This window comes from Eptatretus burgeri, chromosome 15 (genome assembly GCF_056783735.1).
Source record: "Eptatretus burgeri isolate ZD-2024b chromosome 15, Ebu_testis_v1, whole genome shotgun sequence".
Taxonomy (NCBI): domain Eukaryota; kingdom Metazoa; phylum Chordata; class Myxini; order Myxiniformes; family Myxinidae; genus Eptatretus; species Eptatretus burgeri.
Window position 1 is genome coordinate 5,394,325 of NC_140975.1, and position 14,586 is coordinate 5,408,910.

Below are 14,586 nucleotides of genomic sequence, written 5' to 3' on the forward strand. Positions count from 1 at the left end.
TCCTGCTTGGTGTCCGTGTGGGCGTGTTTCCCACTTGGTGTCCGTGTGGGCGTGTTTCCCGCTTGGTGTCCGTGTGGGAGTGTTTCCCGCTTGGTGTCCGTGTGGGAGTGTTTCCCGCTTGGTGTCCGTGTGGGCGTGTTTCCCGCTTGGTGTCCGTGTGGGCGTGTTTCCCGCTTGGTGTCCGTGTTTCCCGCTTGGTGTCTGTGTAGCCGTGTTTCCCGCTTGGTGTCCGTGTGGGCGTGTTTCCCGCTTGGTGTCCGTGTGGGCGTGTTTCCCGCTTGGTGTCCGTGTAGGCGTGTTTCCCGCTTGGTGTCCGTGTGGGAATGTTTCCCGCTTGGTGTCCGTGTGGGCGTGTTTCCCGCTTGGTGTCCGTGTGGGCGTGTTTCCCGCTTGGTGTCCGTGTGGGCGTGTTTCCCGCTTGGTGTCCGTGTGGGCGTGTTTCCCGCTTGGTGTCCGTGTGGGCGTGTTTCCCGCTTTGTGTCGGTGTGGGCGTGTTTCCCGCTTTGTGTCCGTGTGGGTGTGTTTCCCGCTTTGTGTCAGTGTGGGCATGTTTCCCGCTTTGTGTCGGTGTGGGCGTGTTTCCCGCTTTGTGTCCGTGTGGGCGTGTTTCCCGCTTTGTGTCTGTGTGGGCGTGTTTCTCGCTTTGTGTCCGTGTGGGCGTGTTTCCCGCTTTGTGTCCGTGTGGGCATGTTTCCCGCTTGGTGTCCGTGTGGGCGTGTTTCCCGCTTTGTGGCCGTGTGGGCGTGTTTCCTGCTTTGTGTCCGTGTGGGCGTGTTTCCCGCTTTGTGTCTGTGTGGACATGTTTCCCGCTTTGTGTCTGTGTTTCCCGCTTGGTGTCCGTGTGGGAGTGTTTCCCGCTTGGTGTCCGTGTGGGCGTGTTTCCCGCTTGGTGTCCGTGTTGGCGTGTTTCCCGCTTTGTGTCCGTGTGGGCATGTTTCCCGCTTGGTGTCTGTGTGGGCGTGTTTCCCGCTTGGTGTCCGTGTGGGCGTGTTTCCCGCTTTGTGTCCCTGTGGGCATGTTTCCCGCTTTGTGTCCGTTTGGGCGTGTTTCCCGCTTTGTGTCAGTGTGGGCATGTTTCCCGCTTTGTGTGCGTGTGGGCGTGTTTCCCGCTTTGTGTCGGTGTGGGCGTGTTTCCCGCTTTGTGTCCGTGTGGGCGTGTTTCCCGCTTTGTGTCCGTGTGGGCGTGTTTCCCGCTTTGTGTCCGTGTCGGCATGTTTCCCGCTTTGTGTCCGTGTGGGCGTGTTTCCCGCTTTGTGTCTGTGTGGGCATGTTTCCCGCTTTGTGTCCGTGTGGGCGTGTTTCCCGCTTTGTGTCAGTGTGGGCATGTTTCCCGCTTTGTGTCTGTGTGGGCATGTTTCCCGCTTTGTGTCTTTGTGGGCGTGTTTCCCGCTTTGTGTCCGTGTGGGCGTGTTTCCCGCTTGGTGTCCGTGTGGGAGTGTTTCCCGCTTGGTGTCCGTGTGGGCGTGTTTCCCGCTTGGTGTCCGTGTTGGCGTGTTTCCCGCTTTGTGTCCGTGTGGGCATGTTTCCCGCTTGGTGTCTGTGTGGGCGTGTTTCCGCTTGGTGTCCGTGTGGGAGTGTTTCCCGCTTGGTGTCCATGTGGTCGTCTTTCCCGCTTGGTGTCCGTGTAGCCGTGTTTCCCGCTTGGTGTCCGTGTGGGCGTGTTTCCCGCTTGGTGTCCGTGTTTCCCGCTTGGTGTCCGTGTTTCCCGCTTGGTGTCCGTGTTTCCCGCTTGGTGTCCGTGTTTCCCGCTTGGTGTCCGTGTTTCCCGCTTGGTGTCCGTGTTTCCCGCTTGGTGTCCGTGTGGGCGTGTTTCCCGCTTGGTGTCCGTGTAGGCGTGTTTCCCGCTTGGTGTCCGTGTTTCCCGCTTGGTGTCCGTGTGGGCGTGTTTCCCGCTTGGTGTCCGTGTGGGCGTGTTTCCCGCTTGGTGTCCGTGTGGGCGTGTTTCCCGCTTGGTGTCCGTGTGGGCGTGTTTCCCGCTTGGTGTCCGTGTGGGCGTGTTTCCCGCTTGGTGTCCGTGTGGGCGTGTTTCCCGCTTGGTGTCCGTGTCGGCGTGTTTCCCGCTTGGTGTCCGTGTGGGAGTGTTTCCCGCTTGGTGTCCGTGTGGGAGTGTTTCCCGCTTGGTGTCCGTGTGGGAGTGTTTCCCGCTTGGTGTCCGTGTGGGAGTGTTTCCCGCTTGGTGTCCGTGTGGGAGTGTTTCCCGCTTGGTGTCCGTGTGGGAGTGTTTCCCGCTTGGTGTCCGTGTGGGAGTGTTTCCCGCTTGGTGTCCTTGTGGGCGTGTTTCCCGCTTGGTGTCCGTGTAGGGGTGTTTCCCGCATAGTGTCCGTGTGGGCGTGTTTCCCGCTTGGTGTCCGTGTGGGAGTGTTTCCCGCTTGGTGTCCGTGTGGGCGTGTTTCCCGCTTGGTGTCCGTGTGGGCGTGTTTCCCGCTTGGTGTCCGTGTTTCCCGCTTGGTGTCCGTGTTTCCCGCTTGGTGTCCGTGTGGGCGTGTTTCCCGCTTGGTGTCCGTGTAGGCGTGTTTCCCGCTTGGTGTCCGTGTGGTAGTGTTTCCCGCTTGGTGTCCGTGTGGGCGTTTTTCCCGCTTGGTGTCCGTGTGGGCGTGTTTCCCGCTTGGTGTCCGTGTGGGCGTGTTTCCCGCTTTGTGTCGGTGTGGGCGTGTTTCCCGCTTTGTGTCCGTGTGGGCGTGTTTCCCGCTTTGTGTCCGTGTGGGCGTGTTTCCCGCTCGGTGTCCGTGTGGGCGTGTTTCCCGCTTTGTGTCTGTGTGGGCGTGTTTCCCGCTTTGTGTCCATGTGGGCATGTTTCCCGCTTTGTGTCTGTGTGGGCATGTTTCCCGCTTTGTGTCAGTGTGGGCGTGTTTCCCGCTTTGTGTCCGTGTGGGCGTGTTTCCCGCTTTGTGTCCGTGTGGGCGTGTTTCCCGCTTTGTGTCTGTGTGGGCGTGTTTCCCGCTTTGTGTCCGTGTGGGCATGTTTCCCGCTTGGTGTCCGTGTGGGCGTGTTTCCCGCTTGGTGTCCGTGTTTCCCGCTCGGTGTCCGTGTTTCCCGCTTTGTGTCTGTGTGGGCGTGTTTCCCGCTTTGTGTCCGTGTGGGCATGTTTCCCGCTTTGTGTCTGTGTGGAAGTGTTTCCCGCTTTGTGTCCGTGTGGGCATGTTTCCCGCTTGGTGTCCGTGTGGGCGTGTTTCCCGCTTGGTGTCCGTGTTGGCGTGTTTCCCGCTTTGTGTCCATGTGGGCATGTTTCCCGCTTGGTGTCTGTGTGGGCGTGTTTCCGCTTGGTGTCCGTGTGGGAGTGTTTCCCGCTTGGTGTCCATGTGGTCGTCTTTCCCGATTGGTGTCCGTGTTGGCGTGTTTCCCGCTTGGTGTCCGTTTGGGCATGTTTCCCGCTTTGTGTCTGTGTGGGCGTGTTTCCCGCTTTGTGTCCGTGTGGGCATGTTTCCCGCTTGGTGTCCGTGTGGGCGTGTTTCCCGCTTTGTGTCCGTGTGGGCGTGTTTCCCGCTTGGTGTCCGTGTGGGCGTGTTTCCCGCTTGGTGTCCGTGTGGGCGTGTTTCCCGCTTTGTGTCCGTTTGGGCGTGTTTCCCGCTCGGTGTCCGTGTGGGCGTGTTTCCCGCTTTGTGTCCGTGTGGGTGTGTTTCCCGCTTTGTGTCAGTGTGGGCATGTTTCCCGCTTTGTGTCGGTGTGGGCGTGTTTCCCGCTTTGTGTCCGTGTGGGCGTGTTTCCCGCTTTGTGTCCGTGTGGGCGTGTTTCCCGCTTTGTGTCCGTGTGGGCGTGTTTCCCGCTTTGTGTCCGTGTGGGCGTGTTTCCCGCTTGGTGTCCGTGTTGGCGTGTTTCCCGCTTGGTGTCTGTGTGGGCGTGTTTCCGCTTGGTGTCCGTGTGGGAGTGTTTCCCGCTTGGTGTCCATGTGGTCGTCTTTCCCGCTTGGTGTCCTTGTGGGCGTGTTTCCCGCTTGGTGTCCGTGTAGGGGTGTTTCCCGCATAGTGTCCGTGTGGGCGTGTTTCCCGCTTGGTGTCCGTGTTGGCGTGTTTCCCGCTTGGTGTACGTTTTTCCCGCTTGATGTCCGTGTAGCCGTGTTTCCCGCTTGGTGTCCGTGTGGGCGTGTTTCCCGCTTGGTGTCCGTGTTTCCCGCTTGGTGTCCGTGTTTCCCGCTTGGTGTCCGTGTGGGCGTGTTTCCCGCTTGGTGTCCGTGTAGGCGTGTTTCCCGCTTGGTGTCCGTGGAGGCGTGTTTCCCGCTTGGTGTCCGTGTGGGAGTGTTTCCCGCTTGGTGTCCGTGTGGGCGTGTTTCCCGCTTGGTGTCCGTGTGGGCGTGTTTCCCGCTTGGTGTCCGTGTGGGCGTGTTTCCCGCTTGGTGTCCGTGTGGGCGTGTTTCCCGCTTGGTGTCCGTGTCGGCGTGTTTCCCGCTTGGTGTCCGTGTGGGAGTGTTTCCCGCTTGGTGTCCGTGTGGGCGTGTTTCCCGCTTGGTGTCCGTGTGGGCGTGTTTCCCGCTTGGTGTCCGTGTGGGCGTGTTTCCCGCTTGGTGTCCGTGTGGGCGTGTTTCCCGCTTGGTGTCCGTGTTTCCCGCTTGGTGTCCGTGTGGGCGTGTTTCCCGCTTTGTGTCTGTGTGGGCGTGTTTCCCGCTTTGTGTCCGTTTGGGCGTGTTTCCCGCTTGGTGTCCGTGTGGGCGTGTTTCCCGCTTTGTGTCCTTGTGGGCATGTTTCCCGCTTTGTGTCCATGTGGGCGTGTTTCCCGCTTTGTGTCCGTGTGGGCATGTTTCCCGCTTTGTGTCCGTGTGGGCGTGTTTCCCGCTTTGTGTCCGTGTGGGCGTGTTTCCCGCTTGGTGTCTGTGTGGGCATGTTTCCCGCTTGGTGTCTGTGTGGGCATGTTTCCCGCTTTGTGTCCGTGTGGGCGTGTTTCCCACTTTGTGTCTGTGTGGGCGTGTTTCCAGCTTTGTGTCTTTGTGGGCGTGTTTCCCGCTTTGTGTCCGTGTGGGCGTGTTTCCCGCTTGGTGTCCGTGTTTCCCGCTTGGTGTCCGTGTGGGCGTGTTTCCCGCTTTGTGTCTGTGTGGGCGTGTTTCCCGCTTTGTGTCCGTTTGGGCGTGTTTCCCGCTTGGTGTCCGTGTGGGCGTGTTTCCCGCTTTGTGTCCGTGTGGGCATGTTTCCCGCTTTGTGTCCGTGTGGGCGTGTTTCCCGCTTTGTGTCCGTGTGGGCGTGTTTCCCGCTTTGTGTCCGTGTGGGCGTGTTTCCCGCTTGGTGTCTGTGTGGGCATGTTTCCCGCTTGGTGTCTGTGTGGGCATGTTTGCCGCTTTGTGTCCGTGTGGGCATGTTTCCCGCTTTGTGTCTGTGTGGGCGTGTTTCCCGCTTTGTGTCCGTGTGGGCGTGTTTCCCGCTTTGTGTCCGTGTCGGCATGTTTCCCGCTTTGTGTCCGTGTGGGCGTGTTTCCCGCTTTGTGTCAGTGTGGGCATGTTTCCCGCTTTGTGTCCGTGTGGGCGTGTTTCCCGCTTTGTGTCCGTGTGGGCGTGTTTCCCGCTTTGTGTCCGTGTGGGCGTGTTTCCCGCTTTGTGTCCGTGTGGGCATGTTTCCCGCTTTGTGTCCGTGTGGGCATGTTTCCCGCTTTGTGTCCGTGTGGGCATGTTTCCCGCTTTGTGTCCGTGTTGGCGTGTTTACCGCTTTGTGTCCGTGTGGGCATATTTCCTGCTTGGTTTCCGTGTGGGCATATTTACCGCTTTGTGTCCGTGTGGGCATGTTTCCCGCTTGGTGTCCGTGTGGGCGTGTTTCCCGCTTGGTGTCCGTGTTTCCCGCTTGGTGTCCGTGTGGGGGTGTTTCCCACTTGGTGTCCGTGTTGGCGTGTTACACACTTGGTGTCCGTGTTTCCCGCTTGGTGTCCGTGTAGGCGTGTTTCCCGCTTGGTGTCCGTGTGGGAATGTTTCCCGCTTGGTGTCCGTGTTTCCCGCTTGGTGTCCGTGTGGGAGTGTTTCCCGCTTGGTGTCCGGGTGGGAGTGTTTCCCGCTTGGTGTCCGTGTGGGCGTGTTTCCCGCTTGGTGTCCGTGTGGGCGTGTTTCCCGCTTGGTGTCCGTGTGGGCGTGTTTCCCGCTTGGTGTCCGTGTGGGCGTGTTTCCCGCTTGGTGTCCGTGTGGGCGTGTTTCCCGCTTGGTGTCCGTGTGGGCGTGTTTCCCGCTTGGTGTCCGTGTGGGCGTGTTTCCCGCTTGGTGTCCGTGTGGGCGTGTTTCCCGCTTGGTGTCCGTGTTTCCCGCTTGGTGTCCGTGTGGGCGTGTTTCCCACTTTGTGTCTGTGTGGGCGTGTTTTTCGCTTTGTGTCTTTGTGGGCTTGTTTCCCGCTTTGTGTCTGTGTGGGCGTGTTTCCCGCTTTGTGTCCGTGTGGGCGTGTTTCCCGCTTTGTGTCCGTGTGGGCGTGTTTCCCGCTTTGTGTCTGTGTGGGCGTGTTTCCCGCTTTGTGTCCGTTTGGGCGTGTTTCCCGCTTGGTGTCCGTGTGGGCGTGTTTCCCGCTTTGTGTCCGTGTGGGCATGTTTCCCGCTTTGTGTCCGTGTGGGCGTGTTTCCCGCTTTGTGTCCGTGTGGGCATGTTTCCCGCTTTGTGTCCGTGTGGGCGTGTTTCCCGCTTTGTGTCCGTGTGGGCGTGTTTCCCGCTTGGTGTCTGTGTGGGCATGTTTCCCGCTTGGTGTCTGTGTGGGCATGTTTCCCGCTTTGTGTCCGTGTGGGCATGTTTCCCGCTTTGTGTCCGTGTGGGCGTGTTTCCCGCTTTGTGTCTGTGTGGGCGTGTTTCCCGCTTTGTGTCTGTGTGGGCGTGTTTCCCGCTTTGTGTCCGTGTGGGCGTGTTTCCCGCTTTGTGTCAGTGTGGGCATGTTTCCCGCTTTGTGTCTGTGTGGGCGTGTTTCCCGCTTTGTGTCCGTGTGGGCGTGTTTCCCGCTTTGTGTCCGTGTGGGCATGTTTCCCGCTTGGTGTCCGTGTGGGCGTGTTTCCCACTTTGTGTCTGTGTGGGCGTGTTTCCCGCTTTGTGTCTCTGTGGGCGTGTTTCCCGCTTTGTGTCTGTGTGGACGTGTTTCCCGCTTTGTGTCTGTGTGGACGTGTTTCCCGCTTGGTGTCCGTGTGGGAGTGTTTCCCGCTTGGTGTCCGTGTGGGCGTGTTTCCCGCTTTGTGTCTGTGTGGGCGTGTTTCCCGCTTTGTGTCTGTGTGGGCGTGTTTCCCGCTTGGTGTCCGTGTGGGCGTGTTTCCCGCTTTGTGTCCGTGTGGGCATGTTTCCCGCTTTGTGTCCGTGTGGGCGTGTTTCCCGCTTTGTGTCCGTGTGGGCATGTTTCCCGCTTTGTGTCGGTGTGGGCATGTTTCCCGCTTTGTGTCCGTGTGGGCATGTTTCCCGCTTTGTGTCCGTGTGGGCGTGTTTCCCGCTTTGTGTCCGTGTGGGCGTGTTTCCCGCTTGGTGTCTGTGTGGGCGTGTTTCCCGTTTGGTGTCCGTGTGGGCATGTTTCCCGCTTTGTGTCCGTGTGGGCATGTTTCCCGCTTTGTGTCCGTGTGGGCATGTTTCCCGCTTTGTGTCGGTGTGGGCGTGTTTCCCGCTTTGTGTCCATGTGGGCATTTTTCCCGCTTTGTGTCCGTGTGGGCATGTTTCCCGCTTTGTGTCCGTGTGGGCATGTTTCCCGCTTTGTGTCCGTGTGGGCATGTTTCCCGCTTTGTGTCCGTGTGGGCATGTTTCCCGCTTTGTGTCCATGTCGGCGTGTTTACCGCTTTGTGTCTGTGTGGGCTTATTTCCGCTTGGTGTCCGTGTGGGCATATTTCCTGCTTGGTTTCCGTGTGGGCATATTTACCGCTTTGTGTCCGTGTGGGCATATTTCCGCTTGGTGTCCGTGTGGGCATATTTCCTGCTTGGTTTCCGTGTGGGCATATTTCCTGCTTGGTTTCCGTGTGGGCATATTTACCGCTTTGTGTCCGTGTGGGCATGTTTCCCGCTTGGTGTCCGTGTGGGCGTGTTTCCCGCTTGGTGTCCGTGTTTCCCGCTTGGTGTCCGTGTGGGGGTGTTTCCCGCTTGGTGTCCGTGTTGGCGTGTTCCACACTTGGTGTCCGTGTTTCCCGCTTGGTGTCCATGTAGGCGTGTTTCCCGCTTGGTGTCCGTGTGGGAGTGTTTCCCGCTTGGTATCCGTGTTTCCCGCTTGGTGTCCGTGTTTCCCGCTTTGTGTCTGTGTGGGCGTGTTTCCCGCTTTGTGTCCGTTTGGGCGTGTTTCCCGCTTGGTGTCCGTGTGGGCGTGTTTCCCGCTTTGTGTCCGTGTGGGCATGTTTCCCGCTTGGTGTCCATGTGGGCGTGTTTCCCGCTTTGTGTCCGTGTGGGCATGTTTCCCGCTTTGTGTCCGTGTGGGCGTGTTTCCCGCTTTGTGTCCGTGTGGGCGTGTTTCCCGCTTGGTGTCTGTGTGGGCATGTTTCCCGCTTGGTGTCTGTGTGGGCATGTTTCCCGCTTTGTGTCCGTGTGGGCATGTTTCCCGCTTTGTGTCCGTGTGGGCATGTTTCCCGCTTTGTGTCGGTGTGGGCGTGTTTCCCGCTTTGTGTCTGTGTGGGCGTGTTTCCCGCTTTGTGTCTGTGTGGGCGTGTTTCCCGCTTTGTGTCTGTGTGGGCGTGTTTCCCGCTTGGTGTCTGTGTGGGCATGTTTCCCACTTTGTGTCTGTGTGGGCGTGTTTCCCGCTTTGTGTCTGTGTGGGCGTGTTTCCCACTTTGAGTCTGTGTGGGTGTGTTTCCCGCTTGGTGTCCGTGTGGGCGTGTTTCCCACTTTGTGTCTGTGTGGGCGTGTTTCCCGCTTTGTGTCTTTGTGGGCGTGTTTCCCGCTTTGTGTCCGTGTGGGCGTGTTTCCCGCTTGGTGTCCGTGTGGGCGTGTTTCCCGCTTTGTGTCCGTGTGGGCGTGTTTCCCGCTTTGTGCCTGTGTGGGCGTGTTTCCCGCTTTGTGTCCGTGTGGGCGTGTTTCCCGCTTGGTGTCCGTGTGGGCGTGTTTCCCGCTTTGTGTCCGTGTGGGCATGTTTCCCGCTTTGTGTCCGTGTGGGCATGTTTCCCGCTTTGTGTCCGTGTGGGCATGTTTCCCGCTTGGTGTCCGTGTGGGCGTGTTTCCCGCTTTGTGTCCGTGTGGGCATGTTTCCCGCTTGGTGTCTGTGTGGGCATGTTTCCCGCTTTGTGTCTGTGTGGGCGTGTTTCCCGCTTTGTGTCTGTGTGGGCGTGTTTCCCGCTTTGTGTCTGTGTGGGCGTGTTTCCCGCTTGGTGTCTGTGTGGGCATGTTTCCCACTTTGTGTCTGTGTGGGCGTGTTTCCCGCTTTGTGTCTGTGTGGGCGTGTTTCCCACTTTGAGTCCGTGTGGGCGTGTTTCCCGCTTGGTGTCCGTGTGGGCGTGTTTCCCACTTTGTGTCTGTGTGGGCGTGTTTCCCGCTTTGTGTCTTTGTGGGTGTGTTTCCCGCTTGGTGTCCGTGTGGGCGTGTTTCCCGCTTTGTGTCCGTGTGGGCGTGTTTCCCGCTTTGTGCCTGTGTGGGCGTGTTTCCCGCTTTGTGTCCGTGTGGGCGTGTTTCCCGCTTGGTGTCCGTGTGGGCGTGTTTCCCGCTTTGTGTCCGTGTGGGCATGTTTCCCGCTTTGTGTCCGTGTGGGCGTGTTTCCCGCTTTGTGTCCGTGTGGGCGTGTTTCCCGCTTGGTGTCCGTGTGGGCGTGTTTCCCGCTTGGTGTCCGTGTGGGCGTGTTTCCCGCTTTGTGTCCGTGTGGGCGTGTTTCCCGCTTTGTGCCAGTGTGGGCGTGTTTCCCGCTTTGTGTCCGTGTGGGCGTGTTTCCCGCTTGGTGTCCGTGTGGGCGTGTTTCCCGCTTTGTGTCCGTGTGGGCATGTTTCCCGCTTTGTGTCCGTGTGGGCGTGTTTCCCGCTTTGTGTCCGTGTGGGCATGTTTCCCGCTTTGTGTCCGTGTGGGCATGTTTCCCGCTTTGTGTCCGTGTGGGCATGTTTCCCGCTTGGTGTCCGTGTGGGCGTGTTTCCCGCTTTGTGTCCGTGTGGGCATGTTTCCCGCTTGGTGTCTGTGTGGGCATGTTTCCCGCTTGGTGTCTGTGTGGGCATGTTTCCCGCTTTGTGTCCGTGTGGGCATGTTTCCCGCTTTGTGTCCGTGTGGGCATGTTTCCCGCTTTGTGTCGGTGTGGGCGTGTTTCCCGCTTTGTGTCCATGTGGGCATGTTTCCCGCTTTTGTGTCCGTGTGGGCATGTTTCCCGCTTTGTGTCCGTGTGGGCATGTTTCCCGCTTTGTGTCCGTGTGGGCATGTTTCCCGCTTTGTGTCCATGTCGGCGTGTTTACCGCTTTGTGTCTGTGTGGGCTTATTTCCGTTTGGTGTCCGTGTGGGCATATTTCCTGCTTGGTTTCCGTGTGGGCATATTTACCGCTTTGTGTCCGTGTGGGCATATTTCCGCTTGGTGTCCGTGTGGGCATATTTCCTGCTTGGTTTCCGTGTGGGCATATTTCCTGCTTGGTTTCCGTGTGGGCATATTTACCGCTTTGTGTCCGTGTGGGCATGTTTCCCGCTTGGTGTCCGTGTGGGCGTGTTTCCCGCTTGGTGTCCGTGTTTCCCGCTTGGTGTCCGTGTGGGGGTGTTTCCCACTTGGTGTCCGTGTTGGCGTGTTACACACTTGGTGTCCGTGTTTCCCGCTTGGTGTCCGTGTAGGCGTGTTTCCCGCTTGGTGTCCGTGTGGGAGTGTTTCCCGCTTGGTATCCGTGTTTCCCGCTTGGTGTCCGTGTTTCCCGCTTGGTGTCCGTGTTTCCCGCTTGGTGTCCGTATTTCCCGCTTTGTGTCCATGTAGGGGTGTTTCCCGCTTGGTGTCCGTGTGGGAGTGTTTCCCGCTTGGTGTCCGTGTGGGAGTGTTTCCCGCTTGGTGTCCGTGTGGGGGTGTTTCCCGCTTGGTGTCCGTGTTGGCGTGTTTCCCGCTTGGTGTCCGTGTTTCCCGCTTGGTGTCCGTGTGGGCATGGTTCCCGCTTGGTGTCCGTGGTTCCCGCTTGGTGTCCGTGTTTCCCGCTTGGTGTCCGTGTGTCCCGCTTGGTGTCCGTGTTTCCCGCTTGCTGTCCGTGTTTCACGCTTGGTTCCGTGTTTCCCGCTTGGTGTCCGTGTTTCCCGCTTGGTGTCTGTGTTTCCCGCTTGGTGTCCGTGTTTCCCGCTTGATGTCCGTGTGGGCGTGTTTCCCGCTTGGTGTCCGTGTGGGCGTGTTTCCCGCTTGGTGTCCGTGTTTCCCGCTTGGTGTCCGTGTAGGCGTGTTTCCCGCTTGGTGTCCATGTGGGAGTGTTTCCCGCTTGGTGTCCGTGTGGGAGTGTTTCCCGCTTGGTGTTCGTGTGGGGGTGTTTCCCGCTTGGTGTCCGTGTGGGCGTGTTTCCCGCTTGGTGTCCGTGTTTCCCGCTTGGTGTCCGTGTGGGCGTGTTTCCCGCTTGGTGTCCGTGTGGCCGTGTTTCCCGCTTGGTGTCCGTGTTTCCCGCTTGGTGTCCGTGTGGGGGTGTTTCCCAGTTTGTGTCTGTGTGGGCGTGTTTCCCGCTTTGTGTCTGTGTAGGCGTGTTTCCCGCTTTGTGTCCGTGTGGGCGTGTTTCCCGCTTTGTGTCTGTGTGCGCGTGTTTCCCGCTTGGTGTCTGTGTGGGCGTGTTTCCCGCTTTGTGTCCGTGTTTCCCGCTTGGTGTCCGTGTGGGCGTGTTTCCCGCTTTGTGTCTGTGTGGGCGTGTTTCCCGCTTTGTGTCTGTGTGGGCGTGTTTCCCGCTTTGTGTCTGTGTGGGCGTGTTTCCCGCTTTGTGTCCGTGTGGGCATGTTTCCCGCTTGGTGTCCGTGTGGGCGTGTTTCCCGCTTTGTGTCTGTGTGGGCGTGTTTCCCGCTTGGTGTCCGTGTGGGCGTGTTTCCCGCTTTGTGTCCGTGTTTCCCGCTTGGTGTCCGTGTGGGCGTGTTTCCCGCTTTGTGTCTGTGTGGGCGTGTTTCCCGCTTGGTGTCCGTGTGGGCGTGTTTCCCGCTTGGTGTCTGTGTGCGCGTGTTTCCCGCTTTGTGTCCGTGTTTCCCGCTTGGTGTCCGTGTGGGCGTGTTTCCCGCTTTGTGTCTGTGTGGGCGTGTTTCCCGCTTGGTGTCCGTGTGGGCGTGTTTCCCGCTTTGTGTCCGTGTGGGCGTGTTTCCCGCTTTGTGTCTGTGTGCGCGTGTTTCCCGCTTGGTGTCCGTGTGGGCGTGTTTCCCGCTTTGTGTCCGTGTTTCCCGCTTGGTGTCCGTGTGGGCGTGTTTCCCGCTTGGTGTCCGTGTGGGCGTGTTTCCCGCTTGGTGTCTGTGTGCGCGTGTTTCCCGCTTTGTGTCCGTGTTTCCCGCTTGGTGTCCGTGTGGGCGTGTTTCCCGCTTTGTGTCTGTGTGGGCGTGTTTCCCGCTTGGTGTCCGTGTGGGCGTGTTTCCCGCTTTGTTTCTCTCATGGCTCATCCATGAGAGCTCAGATTATTAATTTTTGGACTGATTGCTGAAACCTGCGGATCATTAAAAGTCCATTTCTGGGATGTCAGGAAACTCTGCAGTGCAGATCGGTGTCTTCATTTGTGAGAAGAGATGTCCACAGAGCAAGACATGGACCACAACTCGAAAGGAATAATGCGCATGGTCCACAAAGACATCAACTCATCCCATGCAGAGGTCTTTCGGCCTTGTGGCTTCATCATCCTTTATGGCTTCATCATTTTCGGCCTTTATGGCTTCATCATCAAAACAAAATACGAATGAGAACGAGCAATTGAAGATTGTATACCCCCTCCCGGAATTGTTTTTTTTTGTGGTTTTATAGTACCTATTTTATAGGGGTATTCGCATTCTTCTTGTACTTTTTGTACTTTTTGCATGTATGCACATTCTAATTGCACATAATTTATGGAGGATATGGCTTTCAAAAACAGAACCTGTACGACTGGTGATAACCATTTGGTGGCGTTTGTGGCCGACGGGATCACATTATGTGCGGACAAACAAACAAACAGATGAAAAATCACTCCGAGAGTGACAACTTGGCAAAACAGCACAAAGTAGAATAGCACTCGGTAGAGCGCACACCTCTGCCAGGTGGAACAGTTCAGGTTTTGTATCCCACTGACGGGCTGAATCCGAACCATAATCCAATGCGCTTGTTCTTGTCACCGATTCAACTCATCCACCTTGTTTTGTCATTACTCGTCCACAACTTTTTTGAGATATAGTGATATGTTTCGTTTTTGACCCTATCTATCAATTTTGTATCAATTGATAAAACCCACTCCGTGGGAGTACCTCCTGTGCAGCTTCCCTTCACAGGGCAGCTCACCCGATGACGGGATTGGGGCAAAGCCTTTGGAACCCCCAATCTTTGATAAAAGGAGGGAAACCACGGGGTAACATTCCCGGGTCAAATTGTGGGAGAGTGTGTCGGACTGGTGCTGAGGTGTCTTCCGCCAGACGGAGGACTCCTTGGGTTAACCTGAGGCGGTCCCATCGCGTGGATGCCTGGTAAGTCCTATCCCTAAGAGAGGATGATCACCTGTCTCTGTTATCATCTGAGCTCAAGCGTTTGGACATCGGGATTGCAGCTCTCTCTGAGGTTCGGAGACCGGATTGTGGCGAGATCATGGTGGGTGGTTTCACCTACTGTTGGTCTGGTCGCTCTGATGGTTACCATACCCAAGGAGTTTCTGTAGCTGTGTCCAATAAGCTGACTCCAATGACAATTGAGGTAACACCGGTCAATGAGCGTATTATGAGACTAAGGATTTGTCACTCCTTGGGTGTTGTTTCACTGGTCTCTGTTTATGCTCCGACTGAGGCGAGTGATCTCACCGTGAAGGACACATACGATGCCACGCTCGAGTCTGTGGTTGATCAGTGCCCCAGACGAGATACACTTCTAGTCTTGGGGGATTTCAATGCATCGACTGGAACTGATAAGGATGGTTATGAGACGCGTGTTGGTCCCCATGGGTCTGGAACTATGAACCAGAATAGCACTTAGTTCCTTGACCTTGCAAGAAGTCATTGACTTAGGGGAGCTGGTTCATGGTTTCAGCGCCCAAAAGCTCATAGATGGAATTGGGATTCCAACGCTGGCGGTGTGGCAAAGGAGATTGACCATGTGCTCGTTGATGATCGCTGGAGGATGATCCAGAACTGCAGGGTCTACTGGAGTGCTCAGTTCCTCAATAATGACCACCAGCTTGTTGTAACAACTCTGAAGTAGCACCTTAAATCCAAGAAAATGGTACCATCCCAGCCTAGGCTGCATGTTGGCAAGCTCAAGGATGAGAGGGTAGCTGAGGAGTTTGCGAACAAGCTGAGTGGAGATTTGGGTGGTCTGGGTGCTTCGGGAGGTCCTGAAGAGTTGTGGAGTGCCTTCAAGACCACCATCCTTGATGTTGCCGGTGGATGTCTTGGAATTCACCGTAGGGCAAAGAAGAATTTTGGCTCTCAAGGGACACTGGATACCATTGACCCGAGTCGCAGGGCCAGGCTGAATGTCAGAGCTGAGCTGTTCAGGGAGCTGAGGCGTAAAACTGTATGTGCATGCAGGGTGGACAAGGCGGCCTATGTGCGAGGAATCTGTGAGGTGGTAGAGCATCACTTGTGGTCAAGTGATCTTCGTTCTGCTTACAAGGGAATTTGTGCAT